This window comes from Xiphophorus maculatus, chromosome 4 (genome assembly GCF_002775205.1).
Source record: "Xiphophorus maculatus strain JP 163 A chromosome 4, X_maculatus-5.0-male, whole genome shotgun sequence".
Lineage (NCBI taxonomy): Eukaryota > Metazoa > Chordata > Actinopteri > Cyprinodontiformes > Poeciliidae > Xiphophorus > Xiphophorus maculatus.
The window spans coordinates 23,021,290-23,040,428 of NC_036446.1; the positions used below are offsets into that span (position 1 = coordinate 23,021,290).

The 19,139-nt window shown below is 36.2% G+C and overlaps 1 long non-coding RNA gene across 1 annotated transcript in view; it reads right to left on the reverse strand.

The window, feature by feature from the left end:
* Positions 1–5,633: 5,633 nt before the first annotated feature.
* The window catches only part of LOC111608430, a 52,209-nt gene continuing 38,703 nt past the window's right edge, over positions 5,634–19,139 (reverse strand). The window contains exons 5-6 of the long non-coding RNA XR_002752653.1: positions 18,339–18,390; positions 5,634–7,187 (exon numbers count right to left, since the gene is read on the reverse strand). This is a non-coding gene — a long non-coding RNA (uncharacterized LOC111608430). The remainder of the gene's footprint in view (positions 7,188–18,338; positions 18,391–19,139) is intronic.

The following is a 19,139-nucleotide window of genomic DNA, read 5'->3' on the forward strand; positions in this document are numbered from 1 at the left end:
CCGACTTCGGGGATTTACCTACTTTTCCATCAAGGTGACGGAGCACTTTTCTACAACAGGTAAAGAAACTGACATTGAAAGTTGCTTCACAAACCCCCACTTCAAATTACCCAAACTAAGGCTTTGAAAAAAAAGGTTCAATCAAACAAAACCTATTAGATCAGCTTCTACCTGACTTCACTAAAAGTTATATAAATTGACCTTTAGAATGTGTTGCAATTAGGTAAAACATGATGCCGCCTCAAATTGTCTATTCTTATTTGTGGGAAGCTGACCTTAGAGGTTTGTCCACTAAAAACGTTGTACTATTTTGATTTATGAAACGTCTAACTCGATATCAATGTGTGCGATAAATATAGGCAAATAGAGGGCAACCTTTGGGCCTATGTTTTTGTGATCTTAAAATCTATTTTCATAACTAGAAACAACAGGAGCATTAGCAAACTTGTATTTTATCTACTTTTCTTAGACACCGAGTAGAGGAAAAACCAAAACCCTTCTGTGTTTATATTTACTTTTCCTATATCTAGTGAATTTTACATAACTTTGAATTGCATCTATCCATATGATAACCCAAAGTAAATAAAACCCCAAACTGGAACTTCCCTTTCAACATATTGCTTATGAAAAATGCAACACATTTCCTTCGGAGACATAAGATTAGTCAGCAGAGCCGCTAGTTTTCAGAAATCAGGAAAATCTTAATAATCCTCACAGGGAGATGCTTTAAATTAAGAGTTTCCAGCTAAGATAACATCTTATATTCGAGAGGCCAGTGGAAGATGATCTTCTAGTTTTGCAGAGTGGTTCTAAACCTTTAGTTGGGGGAATATGCAGCTTGTGTTTCCCGGTGAAATAAATACGCATTACGAGGCCTGCAAACTGAATCCAAAACCGCAACTACATTACCACTGTTAGTGTAAATTCAATATTATTGTCTCCCACAGACATTCCACGATGTCAGCAGTGAGACGCTCCCGTTTATTGTGATTATTCACATTTATTAGTCATCTGCAGTCTACTCCAATAAAATACATTTCATTTGTTTTTCAAATGTATTAAAACCTGCATTATTTTAAACAGAGACAACTACTTTTCAATTTTTGCTGCCAATTTATTTCATTTCCAGTGGCTTACATAGCTTAGATCTCAAACTGCATGATCACGTAGAAACAAACGGGACCCAAATGATATCTCTAAAACAGATGCAAGTGTCGTAAACATTGTTTCCACTGCATCCCTCAACGCCGTATTCTACATCTCATGTTTAGGAGCGGATCCAGGAGGACTTCAGGTGGCTTTGCTATTGTAATCCTCATATTAGTGACACTTCATTTGAGCTCTTCTCACTAATCTCAGGTAGCGGTTACACTTAATGACTCGCCGGTGCCCTCATTCTGCTTAAGTAAATGGGAAAGGGGGAATGAGACAGACAGAGGCAGAGACGTGAAGAAGAAAGAAATAGCAGCACGAGAGAATGGGATGAGAGATGCGGTCCACTCGAGTCACTTAGCAGGGGAACAGTGCCATCTGTTGATGCAGCCGAGAGAGAGTACAGTGCAGCAAAGACGCCCCCCAAAAAGAGGGGACAACGTTTGTGCATGCAGCTGAAACGCACTCATCAATTTTTTCCAAAAATCACACATGAAGCTCATTTATTCTCAGACTTCCTTCCCGAAGAATAAATATGAGAGAAGTGCGTAGGAATCACATTCGTCAGCGATAATGAAGCAAAGAGAAAGAGCTGCACATGGCAGAATGAAAACGAGTCACCAGTGAATATTTTTTTAATTGATCAGTCTCTTAGCAAAGCAAAGGGAGAAGGGGAAGGAAAACAAACACTCCAGAAATGTTGATTTGGAACAGACACTTCAGAGAACAGATTAGACTATCTAATTATCATCTTTGCCTTTGGATGACGCCTTTGATGTGAATGTGACTGCAGAGTCTTTCCCTTCACTCTGTAAATAATGAGAATTCTAATTAAGGGATGGAATAATCGCAGGGCTCATGGCCTTGGTTTGCTTGTTATTAGGGCCGCTTAAATCCTGGGGGATGGATTGTGGGCATGTAGAAGGGCAATGTGGAGGGATGTTTGTACTGTTTTCTTTTTTTTTTCCAAGGAATTAAGAGAGTAGGGTGATTTACTGGCATGCTGGCTTTTATGTTGTCAGTAGCTATGGAAGAGGCTGTCAATCATCTTAGTTATTGAATAAAAAGGATGTTGCTGCAGCTTTTCAACAAAGAGATTATGTGTTTACGCTGTGACCTGGTTTTAAACTTTGTGGGGGTGGGAGCTTTGTTGCGGAGTTTAGTGCTCCTCCGAACCGAACTTGAAGTTTTATGTCTCGCAAATAAATGTTGGAGCTGCGCGCAGTTATGAATAAAGGGGAGAATTAAAGGTGTAATTGTGAATAAAAGCAATTTGTTTTCATAAATTAGGGAGGAAATTAGATTTTATTTAATCCAAGAAGAGCTTTTTTTCAGATGAGCAGTTTTATGATGATGAATTGCAACACTGTCTGGTGGAAGATAAAATAAATGTAGGTACTTATCCAAAACACCTTCCAAAAGCTTTTCATCAAGCAAGTTAAGAGTTATAGTTTCCCTACAATGGCATGCCATTAATACTGTGATGACCACCATCATCAAAGTGTAATTACTTTCATTACTGTTCTAAAGTTTAATCTTGATGTATCCCAAAAGACATTCTAAATAAAAAGGTTTGCTCTGAAGGACTTTATGTTACAAGGCATTCTTCTTTTTTACACATTAATGAAGGTTGTATTTTCAGACTTGTATTACTTAGTGAGGGATAAACGTTGATTTTTTTAGACCATGTTTCAATAACATGCCTCAAGATTATTATGTGAATTTAACATGAGTATAATCTCCTTTGGCCATAAAAAAGCAGCACTGGAGTGATACGTTACACAACGCATTGCATTTTTATTTAAGTTTGGTTTTAAAACAATAGTGATTGACCAACTAATTGTGTGGAAAGACTCACATAAATAACAAAAAATAAATCAAAGACCTGCATTACATAGATGTGGAAAAATAAAAGAAACAGAAATTAGGGATTACACTGCAGCAATAAATCTGCAGTGAATAATACTCCATGTAATGGTTGAAATCCATTTCGCAAAAGTTTCAAATCACACCTTATTTCTTCTTACTCTGTTTTGAAGGAGTCAGGTTTTCTTTTAATCTTTTAAAGTAGTTTTGATCAATATCTCTCTGAGCTTCCTGAAGGTCCTTCAAAGTTTATATTTGAACTTTATCTGCTTCTTCACTCATTTTCAGTCTAGTCCTTCTACCTGACTATCACAGCATGAAGTGCAATGTTTGTATAAAAAATTGAAAACTGAACACACAAGATGGGGGCTTCGGCCCTATAAAGTTTTCAGGAGCAGATTAATAGAATTTGAAAGTCATGTCTTAAAGAAACAAGTAAAGTTTTGCCAAAGACTCGACACAGAGCCTAAAAGATGCTCAGATTATTTAACAGATTTTTTTGTTGTATGTAAACTTTTTGGCCTTCTCTGTACTCTAATGAAATGCTAAGGCGCTTAATTCATTAATATCTGTATTTATTTCTCTAATTTTCTTTTTTTTAGAACAGTGGTACTAAGCCATTCTTAGCTGGTCTCAATTCAGCTGTAAAGTGTTGAATTAAGTCTAGATGTATGGACGCAAATATTTCACCATGTTCCAAACATGTCTGACTTTGATGATTCGGTCAAATTGCTCCTCTAGTTAGCAAACTCATCACAAAGGCGGCAGGTTCAAGTAATTCGGTTTGCTGACTTAAATCACAAGGATTATTTACGCTAAGAACAATGATGCAACAGGTGGAGCAATAATACAACAGCTGGTGCCACACAAAGTACTGATAAAGAAAACCACAAATCAAAACCGAAGCAGGAGAAGAAAATTATAGTGACGGTTGTTTGTTTCTTCAGAAAGAAAGGAGGCAAGAAAGCAAAACCTGCAATGATTTGCTATCAGGGAATTTCTTATAACCAAATGGGCTGACAATAATAAAAGCAAGCAAGTTAAAAAAAAAAGTCCTTAAAAAACTTTCAAAGCCCAAGGAAATATGTCATATTTAAAGCAAAATGTCAGAATTGATAATTCCCTACAAAATAATTGATGATTCCAGAGTTATGCACAGCACTGCATGTTATAAGCAACATTTATATTTTATCATTGTAATATTTAGAAAATATGGTTAATTCACTGAGTATAATTTTCAGTCTTTGTTTTTAACTTAATTTTTCACCTTACATAATGTAATTTTTACAATGTCTATATATTTACTTTGAAATCTTTCAATGGAAATAACATTTTAAATTTGTCTTCAGCTGAAATTGTGGCTCTAAAACCTTCCTCATCTAATACTTGGTGGTGATGCTTCTGGTCAATTGGGAGAGAGGTGTTAATGTCACATGGCGCACAGGGGAGAGAAATGTGAGATACATTCATTAACTGAAGGAACTTGTGACCCGAACTAAATTAATTAACCTAAAACCAGTTCACCTTTTGACATCATCCTCCCTTCCTTCATGGCAGATGACATTTTGGGATTTAAGATAGCCGAAACCTTCTGGAGCCTGTCAATAATGAATCATCATTAGTGCATCAGCATTAAGGAAAAGAAACGGGAAAGTAGATGGCATGATATTTGTGCATTAAAATAACATTGAAAGAAACGGATTGAGATGTTGTGTTGATCAGTGAAGTAAATAACAGAAAGTTTACTCTGAGAGAGGCGGCAGGGAAGTGATTAGCTTTTTATCTGTTATAGACTGGGCAGGCGTGAGGGACAGACCTGTTAGGCCATCAGCATTAAAAGCCCACAGCTTCTCATTTGCATCACTTTGCAGAAGGAAAAAAAAAACAATGAATTTGCCTACGTGCTGGACATTGGGTTAGCATTATTTTACAGCAATTATATCAGAACATAACTTTTTACTCAAACTGCATTAGAAGCCATGATTATTAATCACTGGCATGTTGACTGTTGTAAAAAGTTTTACCGACATTTTACAAGTCAATGCTAGTGTTACAGATTGTGATACGTAGCGATTACGACCATCAGACACAAAATGACACAGGAGTGAAAAATGAACATGTTAGCAATTCCTTTCCCTTCTTCCCTCCCCATGATGTTGCCGACCTTTACAGCTGATGGTAGTTTCCATGGACTTCTTGGCTGCCTCTGCTGAATGCTTCCCATCCCTAGCACGTCACTTCATGTGGGCTGCCATGTCATAGTTGCTTTGCAGTTGTGACGTCTGTGAATGTGTTCATTCTGAGAAATGTGTTAAACGCCCATCAGTGAGACGTGCTAAACTAGGGAAATTGTTTTATAGCAGAACATTTTCTTTTTATTTCTTTAAAACTTTATCTCTGATTTGTCTGGTGTGTGTGTGTGTGTGTGTGTCAGCGACTTGATGATGCTGTTTTGAAAGCCTTGACAGAACAGCTGCATTTGAATTGAGATTAAATTATACACCAGCATAGACTTTTTACTAACAGAGTGATTTCTCTGGCTTTCTTTAGGGAGTGACATGAGCTAAATACATTTGCACGCCACACTTTTCAGATTTTTATTTGTAAAAAGTTTCAGACATGCATCATTTTTTGTCGACTTCACAATTCAGAACTACTTTGTGTAAAACAAAGCTTGTGGTTGTAACTTAAAAAAACAAAATTTAAAATTGCAAAGTGCTGTTTATACTTTCTTCCTTATATTACTGAACAGTAATTATCATTATTATCATTAGGGGACCAGTGTCTGCCCCAAGGACACTTTCACACATAGACATACCAGAAATCAAACCACCGATTTTCTTGTTAGAAGACAACCGCTCTTCAACTGAGCCATTCTCCAAGAACAAGCAGGAAACTAATTATTATTTTAGTCGTAACAGTGTCGGATCATCATAACATTGCATTCAGATGCCGTGCTGTGTTTCTCTACGCTGTTAAGCACAACGCTAGATGAATAAGAATTCATTATGTAAATAACTTCTTTTTTTTTTTCCCCCAAACAATGCTGATGCTGCAGCTGCCCTGGCATTTTGAAGCCTCTATGTAAGAGAAATTTAATAATTAAAACTCCTCAACGTCTTTAACAGGCCAACAAATATTCATGTCAGCTCTGAAACCTGGAAGCATAATTTGTATGTATATTCCCCCATTCAGTTTGAAGTCTTTTGAGACTTTCTAGGACAGCATGATGTATGATAATTCATTGCATTTTTTTACACACAAACACTATAAAAAAAAATTACAAAAACCGATGACTCTTTTTAACACAATGTGATTAAAAATATATTTGAACTACTTTCATACAGTGTGCACATGAACGATAATTCAAAAAAAATTTTCTCTCCTTGATTTCTAAATTTGTTTTGTTACATTTTCTGCCACTTCCTGAGGGTGGTTTCCTATCACTCATCTGTACTTAATTTCTTTAGTTCCAAGAAGACACCAAACAGGGTTTTTCCTAACATGTAATGTTCACAAATGGGATCCAAATCTGTGTTTCCAAAGGGTCACTGCAGAAACCTGTGAAGGTTTTTTTTTTTTTTCTTACATTATTTAGTATTGTGCTGATTATTAAAAACACAATAAAAATCATAGGCATTCAACTTTCAGCTGGATATCTTACATACACCTTCAATCAGTCTTTGATATGATGCAGAATTCATCCTTGATCCGCTGATTCTGGAGTGGAGTGAATGTAATAACAGCAGTCTGACGTTTGATGCTTTGGATTCTTTTTTTTACTGTGGAAAGATTTATTTGAAATAATTTTGTGGATCACACTGAATAATTTCAGTTGCACCCATGGCAGTTTTTAGAGAGATGTGAGTTTCTTTGATCTTGTAATGTTCACAGCAATTTTTTCCAAGTACTTATGAAAAAACAGAACAAGGGAAGAAAACACGCAGCAGAAATTATTTTCTATCCAACATTGACTCCTCATGTTAAGCTCCTGGGCTTTAGTAATGATATGATGTTCCGTAGGTTATTTTTGAGTTAGCATTGAATTAAATGAAGAGATCCTTGACTTTTTTCTCATAAGATATGTCTGGACCAGCATTGACGTGGAGTGGTGACCCTGTCCAGGGCGGGTCCTGCCTCCCACTGTCCCTGGAGATGGACACCAAACCCTGCAAAGGTAGAGAGACCAAGATGGACAGACAGAATCTAAAGTTAGATGTTTGATCTATATGAATCTGAAAGAACCCGTTAAATATAAAAACCAAGCAAAAGTGATAATAAAAGATCAGCACTAAAACTAATATTGACGATCTTACTGTCCATGTAAAGCATGTGGACATACAGTATATATTACCATTTAAGCTAAAATTATTTTATTTTTGAATGTAGTTCAAATGAATAATTTTCAATAATATGGCAGTTATTATAAGAAAAATGAGAAAATAAGAAATCAAAAACAAAAGACAACAACATTTAGGTAACAAGCTCTTGCAAGAAAATTTGAAAGAAAATTAAGATGAGGAGGAGGGACTTCTTTTCCTACTCCATTCATGTACAATGACAAATATTTTTTCTGAAACACTTGCTTTGCAAAAGTCACACAAAGAGGGCTTTAAAATGGTGCCATACATACTGTAAACAATCTGTAGTAAAAATAGGCTCAAAAATGTTCTGACAGTTTAAAGTATTATCATAAAACAATGGAAACAATTTTGTACAAAAGGCGGGATAACGTAACTTTGCTTTATATTTGCTATTTATATCCAAAATGTTTCTCAGCTTGTATAGTATATCTGCATATGAAGAAACTATCAATTGCAGAATTAAATTAATTTAAATTATACTAGCAGCAGTCTGTTTCGCTGCTTTCCTTTGAATGACAATCTTATTTTTGGAACCAACATTCGCACAGCGAATCGTCCAGCAGAAAATTCCTTAATAAAGAATCGGAGTAAACCAAAAGAAAACAAAAACGATGTTCTCTTCTCATTTTATAGTCTTTTTATCATTTCAAAACATATGCTTTCAGATGCCAATGGAAAATAAATCCTTCTACAGTTTGGCATGATGTGTTTTGTTTGCTTAACAACTACAACTGTAGTATTTGGTAAACAAATTGCCAATTTCATCAGGATTCTACCAATTTAATGAAGCCTGTCTTAAAAAAAAAGAAAAGAAAAGAAAAAAAAAACTTTTCCAGGAGCAGTTGTTATATTTGGTATTTTGTGACCAACAATGTAGAAATCCAGAGCCAGGTGTATGCAGCGAGTGTTCATTTGGGCTGAGATGGCAGCTGAAACAGGCACCATATATAGACTGTCACTCCTGTGTTCCTCAAACAATCAAGTGACAACTCATTCTCTGGGGCTGTTGTCACCTTTGAAGTGGCCCCTCATCAGGAGTGCATGTGTCCTCACGGAATGAAGGCTGTCATTTACAATGGCTTTACTGCTTATTACTGCGCGGGAGTCAATGACACCTGTCAGAAAACAGAGTGAGGAGGAGGACATGGTGCAATTCTACAAGTACCTGAGGGTGCATAACAACAACAAGCTGGACAGGACTAATAAAAAATTGTACAAGAGATGGCAGGATATTGTTCTTCAAATCTCAGTTCTACACGAATACTGTTTTGTTTTTGTTTTTTTGCACAGTTAAACAGAATATAGAACAAACCTCTGGTAAATTAAGAAAAAAATGTTTTAGTTGCAAAGTCTGGGTATTTTTAATGAGAAAAATAAGAAAGCGAAACAATGTTGCACCTCAGGGAAAATGCTGATTTTTTATTTACCAATTCAAAATGAGGCTACTGTTAAAGTAAGTTTACTGAGAAGGATAGTTGGTAGCAGAAAATCAAAATTGCTAGTGAAACGTATGAAGCAGCACTGACCAAATGCAGTTGAAGTTCATGTTGCTGAAAGGTTACATGAAGCAGAATGTGGCCAGCTGATGCAAAATGACACAAAGTTCAGCTGGAAATAAAGTCATCTGGGAGAAAATTTTCTCAAAGTATCTTCATAATTTTAACAAAGGGCAAACAGTCAGAGAAGACTTAAAAAGGAAATTCAAATTAAAAAGCACTGCTTTTGGGTGCTACGTTCATTAAAACCAGCCTGTGACTGTTCACTCTGACAGAGTAACCAGGAAAAAGCCTGACATTCAGTCTAAGCATTGTAGAAATGACTGAGATATGTAGCCCAAAGTTGAGTATTATAAAGCAAACTGCAGCTATTAGCAGTTGCGTTTAATAAATAACAGTAACCTCATTTCAAATAAGTTTTTTTTTAATCCATAAAAGCAACACTTAGCATTGCCAGGGTGCGCTACTTGATTTACGCTGTCATGTCACTTGAAAAAAAAAAATCAAATCTTATAAAGATACAAACTGTCAGGACTGAATAAAGAGTGTTTTGTCTGCATGAATCACATCAGTACTCTGGCTCAGAACTTTGCAGCAGATGAGCAGCCTGATTGTTTTAACCTTTTCTCTCATTCTTTAAAAATGTGCATGTGCAAAATATCTCGGGGAAAAAAAACAAGGCTTTTAGTTTTTTTCCAAATACAGGAGATGCAGGGGAATCTGGAATAGGTAATAAACTGAATTGCAATTTTAATGGTATTTTCCAACCCTCTACAGTGATATTCTGTGTTTACATTAGCACCAAGAGGAGCAGCATTGAGGTCTCGAGCTGTTCATTTTTCCACTCACAATTAAAATTCTGCTCTCATTTTAATGTCTCCGAGTTAAAGTGCTGTTGACGTTGAGATGATCAAACATATTTCAGTCTAATATGTGTCAAACCAATCTGTTGTTTCTCAAAAAAAATCATTACAATCTTCTTTTTTCCCCCCCCCAACAAAAATAACAGCTTTGCAGGGTGCTTTTGCTTAATGTGATTGCTGTTAATTCTTTACGACATCAGTCAAAACTCAAAAATCAAACAGAACAATAGTTGGTCAAAGTTGATGGAAAAGATGAATGGAGCTAAATTCAAGGGAATCATGTAAGAAAACCAATGGCAGAGGTTCATCGCCAAGACAACGGCTCTGAACATACAGTCGCTGCTACAATGCATTGGTTTGGTTCCAACCATATTCACTTGTTAAAAATACCCAATCAGTCAACAAACATAAATCCAAGTGAGAATAGATGGGAAGAATTGAAAACTGGTGTTTACAGGGGCTGTTTGTTCAATCTTCTAGAGTTTAATTTGTTGAAAATGCAAAACGTCAAGAAAGAAATCAACATGTGCATTTTATTTGTAAAACATTTTGAAAACCGATTCTTTCCACTTGATAATTATCTGTGTATTGGTGTTGGTCTGTCACATAAAATAGCACTGAAATACATAATCACTGGAACCACAAAATATGAAGAAGTTTGAGGGGCTTGAATATTTTTGCAAGGCTAGCTGTTGAATTCAATGAAAATTGAACTTTACTGTTTTGTATTTTTCCACATGATAGATTATGACATATACATTATTATCCCTTTACCGCATCTGTCTTTGCTAATCATTATCATATTTTATTGTTCCCAGCCATGCCACAAGTTTCTTCACAAGCAATGTGAACCTACAAATGTGCCTCACTTTCAAGGTAATAAAATCAACAACCAAAAATTATTCGAGAAGATTTATGTTTATGCCTAGTTGATAGCACTCTTCTTTTTTTTTTAGCATGTTTATCTAATTGAGTTTTATTTTTAGAGTTGAGTGCTCTTCACAGCAGGACATTCTCTGCATGAGATGCATTCACTGAAATGGAAATTTTCTGAGTCTTACCTTGATGGACTGCAGAAGAGAGAGAGCTCACAGTGTGAATCGTGAACTACTGAATTTTTTTAATTGGTTTAGAAGCATTTTAAAGTCAATGCTGTCTGTGATACATTTTTTTTTAATGGCCGTTGGTACACATGGATGGATTTGTAAGTCAAAATTAAAAGGTGAAGATGAGCATCCACATCAACACAATAGAGAATTGCGTTTTGCTTTCAACTATTTGTGGAGATTGGAACCACTGACCTTCCAGCTGTAAAGCAGATGCAGTGCAGACACTTTTTGCCCCACTCTGCTCTCCCACTCTTTCAAAATTTGAAAAAGTATAATCACAGCCTAAATGAGCCCATAGTCTGCAAGGCCTGTTGAAGAAAATGTAACTCCCAGAAGCAAACAGAAATTGTGTTATCAGAAAACAGAGACACACAAATGTGGTTTCACTAAAACATTTCTAAATGGCGAAGCAGGGGTGTAGACAGTTAAACAGGTGTGTCAGAAATGACTAAAATCTTGTAGCAGCATGAGATCATTAATGGCCCAGAATATTTCGTTAAAGATACAGCAAGTAATTTTAGCTGGAATTTTTAATTACATTTTGAAGACGGTGACTACATCCTTGATAGGATTAGCCATCAAAGCTTGAAAAGATTCATCCATCTTTCTGTCAGCCATCCTCAAGGACATCAAGACTGTGATTGGATAAAAGGGGGGAGAAAATCTTACCCACCCTGTTGTCATTACCAATTCTACAGTGGCAGATCTATTTTTACTTTAAGTAAGGAGGAAGGAAGTAGTTTAATTTCGCCTTGATCCTTTTTTAAAGCCTAGTGGGGTTTCAGTCTGTGTAAAGAGCAAGAGGGATGTCTAATGGCTTCTTTAATGTAAAGTTGAAATATATCTCCTTCAGAGAGACCTCTGAGAAAAAAAAAATGCACCAATGACCAAGTGTGGCTACTTTTCTGTCACTCTTTTCAAAACTCCCAATTTTATAAGCTTTGAAACTTTTTGCTATTGGTTCTTTTTTTTTTTTTACTGGGGTGGAAAGGTTCTGCATTATGATTAAGAAAACTGTTGAAACTCATTACTTTTTACACAGTGGCTACATTATGATAAATATAATCTTTTAAATAAATCTACATGCATGAATAATCACAGAATGCACAGATTGTACAACTCAGTGGCTCCGAGAGTTTTTCTTTTCTATTCAACTACTTGGGTGAAAAATCCTACTTCTACATATACAAAGGCCAAGAATGTCCAAAATGTACTTTATTGAATGTCTGACAGAAAGACCAGCTTTTAAGTTTCTGATAAAAAGGCAATGTTAAAAAAAAAAATAAAAAAAAATCAATATAATAATATTTGCAAAAACAGCTGTGGCATTTTTTAGGTTCGAGTTATTTGAGGGGGGATTTCTGCTTCGGGCCAAATCATGTAGTTAGTTTTATGCTGTGGGAACAAATAGTCTGCATTTATACTAAATGAAAAGACTAAGAGAGATTTCTACTGCAGCTAAAATATTAACTCTTCAGAACTTCACTTCAAAAGTCAGAAACTATCCCTTTAATCCTTTGCAAAGAGGGATTTATACCTCAAACTGCAGTGCTAATGGCGTCTCTGTGCACTGGCACCTTTTGCTCACATTTAAATGAGGCAATATGCATGAACACATAGGAAAGCTCCCAATCCTAATGTAAATTTATGTAAATTTTCACCAAAAAAGCTTCCAATTACGTAAGATCAGTGCTGTCAACCTCTCTCGCTGCTTCCTTTACAAACAAAAGGAGGCATGTTGCAAAAGTATCAAGTTTCCCAGAGATTTATAAAACTGGAACTGTAGAAATGATTTTCACAAATAGTCAAATTTGTAAAGCTCACTAAATTCGGCTGCCTGTTTAAAATGCAAAACCGTCTTTACAAACGTTCCTCTTCGAGTTAGTAATATTAGAATTCACACAATGGCACCATTATTTTAAAATACTGATGATAATATTTTGATCAGTCAACATGTTCCTGATATCTTGTGCACTCTTATGTTTGTGAAGAGAGGGAATCGACTCTCTTCACAAGAGAGTAATATTTGCTGCCTGCAGATATTACTTATAAGCAAAGCTTGACTTTTTGATCTTTGGAATGCAATAATCAACAAATTGCATAATAGAGAGTTTTTTTTGTGATATCAAAATTGCACAAACTGATATTGCATTTGGACTATTTTGAGATTCATTGACTGAATATTGCATCCATTGACTTTAAGATTAAATAATTCTCCGAAAAGTAACTCTGTAAGAAAAAGCAAATATTTGCATCCTCGCTGTGGTTCCTTTGTGATATGATGCTCTGGCAGTTTTTTAGGAGTGGTTCTGTATTTTATCCTTAAGCTCACTATGAAGACATATTTGCCTCTGTCACATTTTTGCATCAGACGTTTTTTGGCAAAAAAAAAAAAAAAAAAAAGTCAAAATGTGTTTATGAAGCAAACGAAACTGCAGCCTGACATAAGAAGGCATGAAATGTGTCACATTGTCTGAATTTGACGAGGATGTTTGCATCTCCTGTCTTTGGTTCTATTTGCTTTGTGAACGACAATGCAAGATTATGGCAGATAGCACTGCAAATAATGTGCAAAATGTGGGGCAAAGTGTGGATGCAGCGAATAACTCCCACATCCTACATTCAGCTTTATGTGGCTTAGAGTGGAGTGGATACTTTCTAAATAAAAATCATCTGATCTTGCAGAATTTATTTTAAGTTTTAATGCTAAAGAGGTGGAGCTCTCTCTTCTTAACTCTTGATTTTAGTAAAGGAGCAAAAAACAACAAAAACCTTGAATGTGTAGACTAATCACTGTCTATTTGCAGTAGCCATGCTTCAGCTGCACAACAAAGGAATCGTCTTTCCCCATAATAAGTATCCTTGTTCATTGTTGTGCAAATCTTGGCATACTGTACAAATTTACATGACAGGAGCTTTAGTTCTTCAGTTCTCGTCTGTGCTTTGACATAAATTTGTGCGTACGGAAATGCATACGTTCATGTTGTCTCGTGGTTCTAAAGAAGGTTATTCACCACAGTCTGTTGCTTATCTGAGTATGACAGCCAGCATTTAGCTAATTATCACGAAACATGAAATATAGCCATGTCTGATCGAGATGCCAGTTCTTACCTGGTGTTCAGTCACGATGTTTGACATATTGATGTGCTGACCCAATGATGGATGGAAGGATAGCACAGTCATCACTGAATTATTAGGCTGAGAAATTGAATCTCCATCTTTTCAAAGGAAATAGGTCAAAAAAAGCCTAAAGAATAGACCTGCTATTCATCTCTGTGTGCTCTAAAAATGAAATATGCTGTATTTTTTGGATTTACACCAAAGTGGTCAATGAATGATTGATGTTACCCTCCCTACAGCTACTGTGAAACACACAAAAAAAGTAAGCTTATTCATAGCTTTCCTAATTCTTTCCTTACTTTTAATTATGTACTCCGGTTTATGTGCATATATTTTTTATGCTGTGTGGGAAGAAAAAGCACCAGAGCGTGAGCAGCTCAGAGACAAACAGAATGAAACAAAGATTATGCATGGTGTCTCCACCCTGCAGGGTAGCAAAGCGTTTCAAAGGCTGGCTAGACTGCACTGGGCAGCTGCTGTGGTGTAAAGAGCCACTACCCTGCCAGACACACAGATGTAGAGTAATGAGTCATTGTGTACTGGAATCTTGTCAAAAGCCTCCTTTTCTCTTCTCCTCTGTTGTTTCTGTCTTTTAAATGTCTCTTTTACTCCGTCCTCCCCATATCACGTCCCTCTGTGTCTTAATACTTCTGCTTAGGCCAGAACGCTATCTTAACGATTTCCCTGGCTTGTTTGCGCTTGACGAAACGCACCCATCAAGTGTTCCAATGAGGACTTATTTCTGACCACGTGGCGTAAAATAAAATTTAATAAGGTCACATTGCACAAAGCAGCACCAAAGGGCAAAATTTGTAAAGGTCACAGCAGGGGTAGAGAGGTCTCAGCATGCAGCTCGGCTGGGAACAAGGCGGAATAATTTGACAGTGGATAAAAACGAAGGGAAAGAAGTCCATGAAGGTCTTGTATTCTTCCTTTTAATTTCTCTTTTTCCTTTCAGCTTAAATCATTTTAGTGAGTGACGAGGCACTGTTTTGAAAAAGAGAAAAGTACTGGGGGCTTTTTTGTTGTCGTTATCGGAACAAACCTGACGAGGTTAAAGAAGGCAGTAAGTTAGGACTATTTAACATATCACAAAGAATTATGTGAAATTAGGTGGAAGCCATCTCTAGTTTCTAAATAGAAAACGTACAGGCGGATTATGTTGCATCAGGAGTTAGGCTCTATTATTCATTTATTTCTGCTTCTTTTTTTCATCAGTCATTAGTTTGACTGCCTGCAACAACAAACGCATCAAAGACCGGACTGGAGAAAAGAGCTAGTAAAAATGCATTGCACCAGTTGAGGCGTTCACTCGTGACTCAGAGAGAGGGCAACGACTTCATGAGACTGCCAATTAGCTTGTTCGAGATGCCTTTCCTGGAAACTGAACTAAAGCAGGTGGCAGCAGCAGGAGGCAGCAACAAAAAGCTGCAGTTAAGGCGCTTTAGTTTCTTACAGCCTTCAGTGTTGCACAGAAACTCACCAGAACACTCAGGCAAGATAAGAACTCCATCTAAAAAGATATGAAATGAAGATTTCATTAAGACAGCTGCTGGTGCTTGTCAGCATCATCGTGACTTCATCACAGCATAACCACTATGTTACAGAAAAATGCTCCTGCTAAATCTGTCTTACAGGAATTTGCTAAAATTACACCTAAGAAGACATCTACATGACTACTTTGGAAAGTTGCTGCAAATAATAGGCTGTTCGGTGATTTTTGAAAATCAGAGGAAAAAAAAACATTAGACACAACAGTCAAATCTGTACTTTGTGCTTCTCCTTCTTGTCCTTCCGCTTCTTCTTCTTTGCAAATATCAAGAGGAAATGTGGGCTTTTACAATCACTTAGCCATTTTCTGGCAAACGTAATTATCTTTGCAGCACACAGTGTTGTTCTCATTCACCAACAGCACAACATCTCCTCCTCCTCTCTGCACTGCAAGAAGGTTGATAAGAGAGGAGGAGCCTGAAGGGAATAGGAGGATGTCTGATAAATACACCTTTTGTTCTTTTCTTTTATTTATTTCTTCATTTAGTTTAGTTTAAAAATCCAAACAAAGGTATAAAGTGTTCGTTCATTGCTCTGGCAACTAGTTTTGAATAAAACTATTCATGTAATCTGTTGAAGTTTGTGTGATGACGCATCAAAAAAAAAATCACTATTAAAAATCTGTTTTTTTTTACTTTTGCTTTTAGTGCCTATGTCACTTTTTCTTTCATTCAAAATAAAGCATTGAAAAAGCCTTTACTCTTCTAAACACAACTATTAGTACCTGGATATCTTGATGTATTTCAGGTTAAAATGAGCTTTTACTCTGCTGACAGTGTCCTAGTGGAACATAGGATGTCTCAATGGGATTGAAACATGGGGTCAGCAAAGGAAGTTGCAGATGCAAAATTTCTAATTGGTTAAAGTTTATGTAATTGTAAGTTCATTTTTTGTGTTTTTACTTTTTGTCAGACTGTTACATGTTTCACATCATCAAACTAATTTCATCATTTTGACTCAAGACTGCATAAAACCAACAGTTTTTAAAATTATGAATTTATTTTGATAAAAGGAAAACAAAAAACTATCCAAACCAATTTGGCCCAATCTGGAAAAGGTAATTGCCTCCTCGACCCGGTGATTGGTTGGGTCACCCTTGATCATAACCATTGTCATCAGGCTTTTGACATAACTGTATTTTATATTGCTATGGAGGAATTTTCGCCCACTCTTTTTTTTGAAACATTGTTTTAATTACTCTCACTGGAGGATTTTCGAGCATAAATTGCCTGGTCAGGGTCATGACACAGCATCTCATTTAGATTTGGATATTAAATAGGCTTCTCCAGGGGTGCTGTGGTGGCACAGGGGTTAAGCATGACACACATAAGGAGGCCTTAGTCCTCGACACGGCCGTCACAGGTTAGATTCCTGGCCTGATAACCTTTGGCGCATGTCTTTCCTCTCTCTTAATACCCTCCTTTCCTGACTGGGCACTTTCAAATAAAAGGCCTCTAGAGCCAAAAAGAAAAATTGACTATAACTAGGCTTCTCCAATAAAATGACCATTTTAAAACCATTTACTGGTGTTCTTCAGATCATTGTCTTGTTGCATGACTCTTGTGAACTGGAGCTTGTGGCCATGAACTGGTTGAAACAACTGCCACATACAGATGCTTTGACCATGCTGATTCCCTTCAGGGAAAATATTCATCACTTGACTCTAAAGAAGCATGTTTTTAAGAGACCTGAAATGGTTGGACCAATTGGTGCAATCACAGATGCTTTTAATATGAAAATAACTTAATATTTGATGAACCTTGTTTATCGTTTCATCAAAATAAGTAAACAAAAGAGCTCATATCTGCAGAAGACTCTTAAGGTAAAACAGCTATGCCCACATCTATTCACCCTGGAGGATCTATGAAACTCGCTTTCATCAAGAAGTTTGTTTCTGACAGGAAATTAAAGAAACACACCGACAAAGATAATTAATCAAAGCAAAAAGAGTTTGATTTCAGAACAAAATAATTGATTCATTATTGGTTACATTTAATTTTAAAAATAAAATGGTAAATTGATTATATCATTTTCAATAATCAGTGGGAGTTTTTTAAACCTTCCCTTTAAACCTCTTAAGTCTCTTACAAACGTCTCGTGATTTTTTTAATGTAAAGTCTAAGTCATAGATCAATAGTCACATAAATTGGTATTAATTGCTCCTACTTGATAGCTCAACATCTTGCTATTCTTGCTCCTAACGCTTGTATATTTCTGTATATGTTTCATTCTGCCAGCAAAACCTGTACATATAAATTGCGTAGACATAATAGTTATGACATAATGTACGAGTTTTTCTTTTCCTTTGCATTCAAATACCGAAGCCTAAAATTGAGCCAAACCATGAACATCAAAAAGAAAAAAATTAAATAAGCAGAGTTGGGAGTGTAGCAAAAGAGGACACCTTTTTCTTTGGGTCACCAGAAATGATTGAGAAAAAAATTACTTTCGAATGAATCTATATGTCACTGAGACATACACCTTGTTTGGAAAAAGCCTTACATGATCAGCACTGCTGTAAATGGGCAAATTGAATAATTATTAGTTAATAAATTGTAATGATAATAGCACATAACACCAAATTAGAAAAATATCAGATGTTTTCTGGCTTTGTTTTTTAGCCTATGTAACGTCTTTAACCAGCTGCACTGTCTTGCAAGCAGAAAATCACTTAATTTTTTGTGGTTACTGAGCTGCAACCAATGATCTCTGGAAGGGTTTCTGGTGATACTTTTTTTCCCCACTTCCTTTCCGCAACTGATTAACTTCAAAGTGGCCACAAATGCAAGTCTCTGAAGAGAAAGCTTTTAAACTTACTTTAAAAGACGGACTCGGGGCACGGCTTCTAAAATGGCTTTGTAGGCAGCATCTATGCAGGAGAGAAAAAGGGGGAAGGGAATAAGATAAAGCCATTAACACATTCTCTTACAGATGTTTGAATTACCAGTAAAAATGCTTTTATATCTTGAATAATTTGTCTTTTATCTCGTCTTTTTTTTTTTCTTTTTTGCTGAATCAAAAGTTGAAAAAAATGTAGCGATATATTTAGGTCATACAGTAAGCATAATAGCGGCCTGAATCTTGCTTCATCTACTTTAAAAAAAACATACATATATGATATTATGTTTTAAAATAATGTCTTCAGAATTTATTTTTTGTTTGTTTGTTTTTTGTTTACTTTAGTGAATAGTTTGTGTCAGGCATTTTGGCTTCTGCTGAAGCCAAATAACAACAATGAGCCTTATTAGCCTTTTAACTGATCAGATAAATAGATAATCAATTAATCAATAATAATTTAATATTAAGCTGATAATATTATATAGTGTCATTGCACCAGAGCTGCAGACTAAGCATGACCCAAAGTGTCAGAGACACTTTAGGTAGCAGCCTCGTCTGCCAGCAGGAGAGAGCAATGCACCATGCCACATTACATCCTGCTCTGGACATTTTGGAGGAACCCAACAAACAGCCTGAGGCATTGACTTGACCCTGAAATTCTCTGCATCCCCGTCCAACAGAAACCAGCAGGAAACACCAGAGCAAGAGTGATAGATTGGGATGCTGCTGTGAAACCCACAACACTCCCAGCAACTTGGTGCCTCACATCACTGGAGGCCC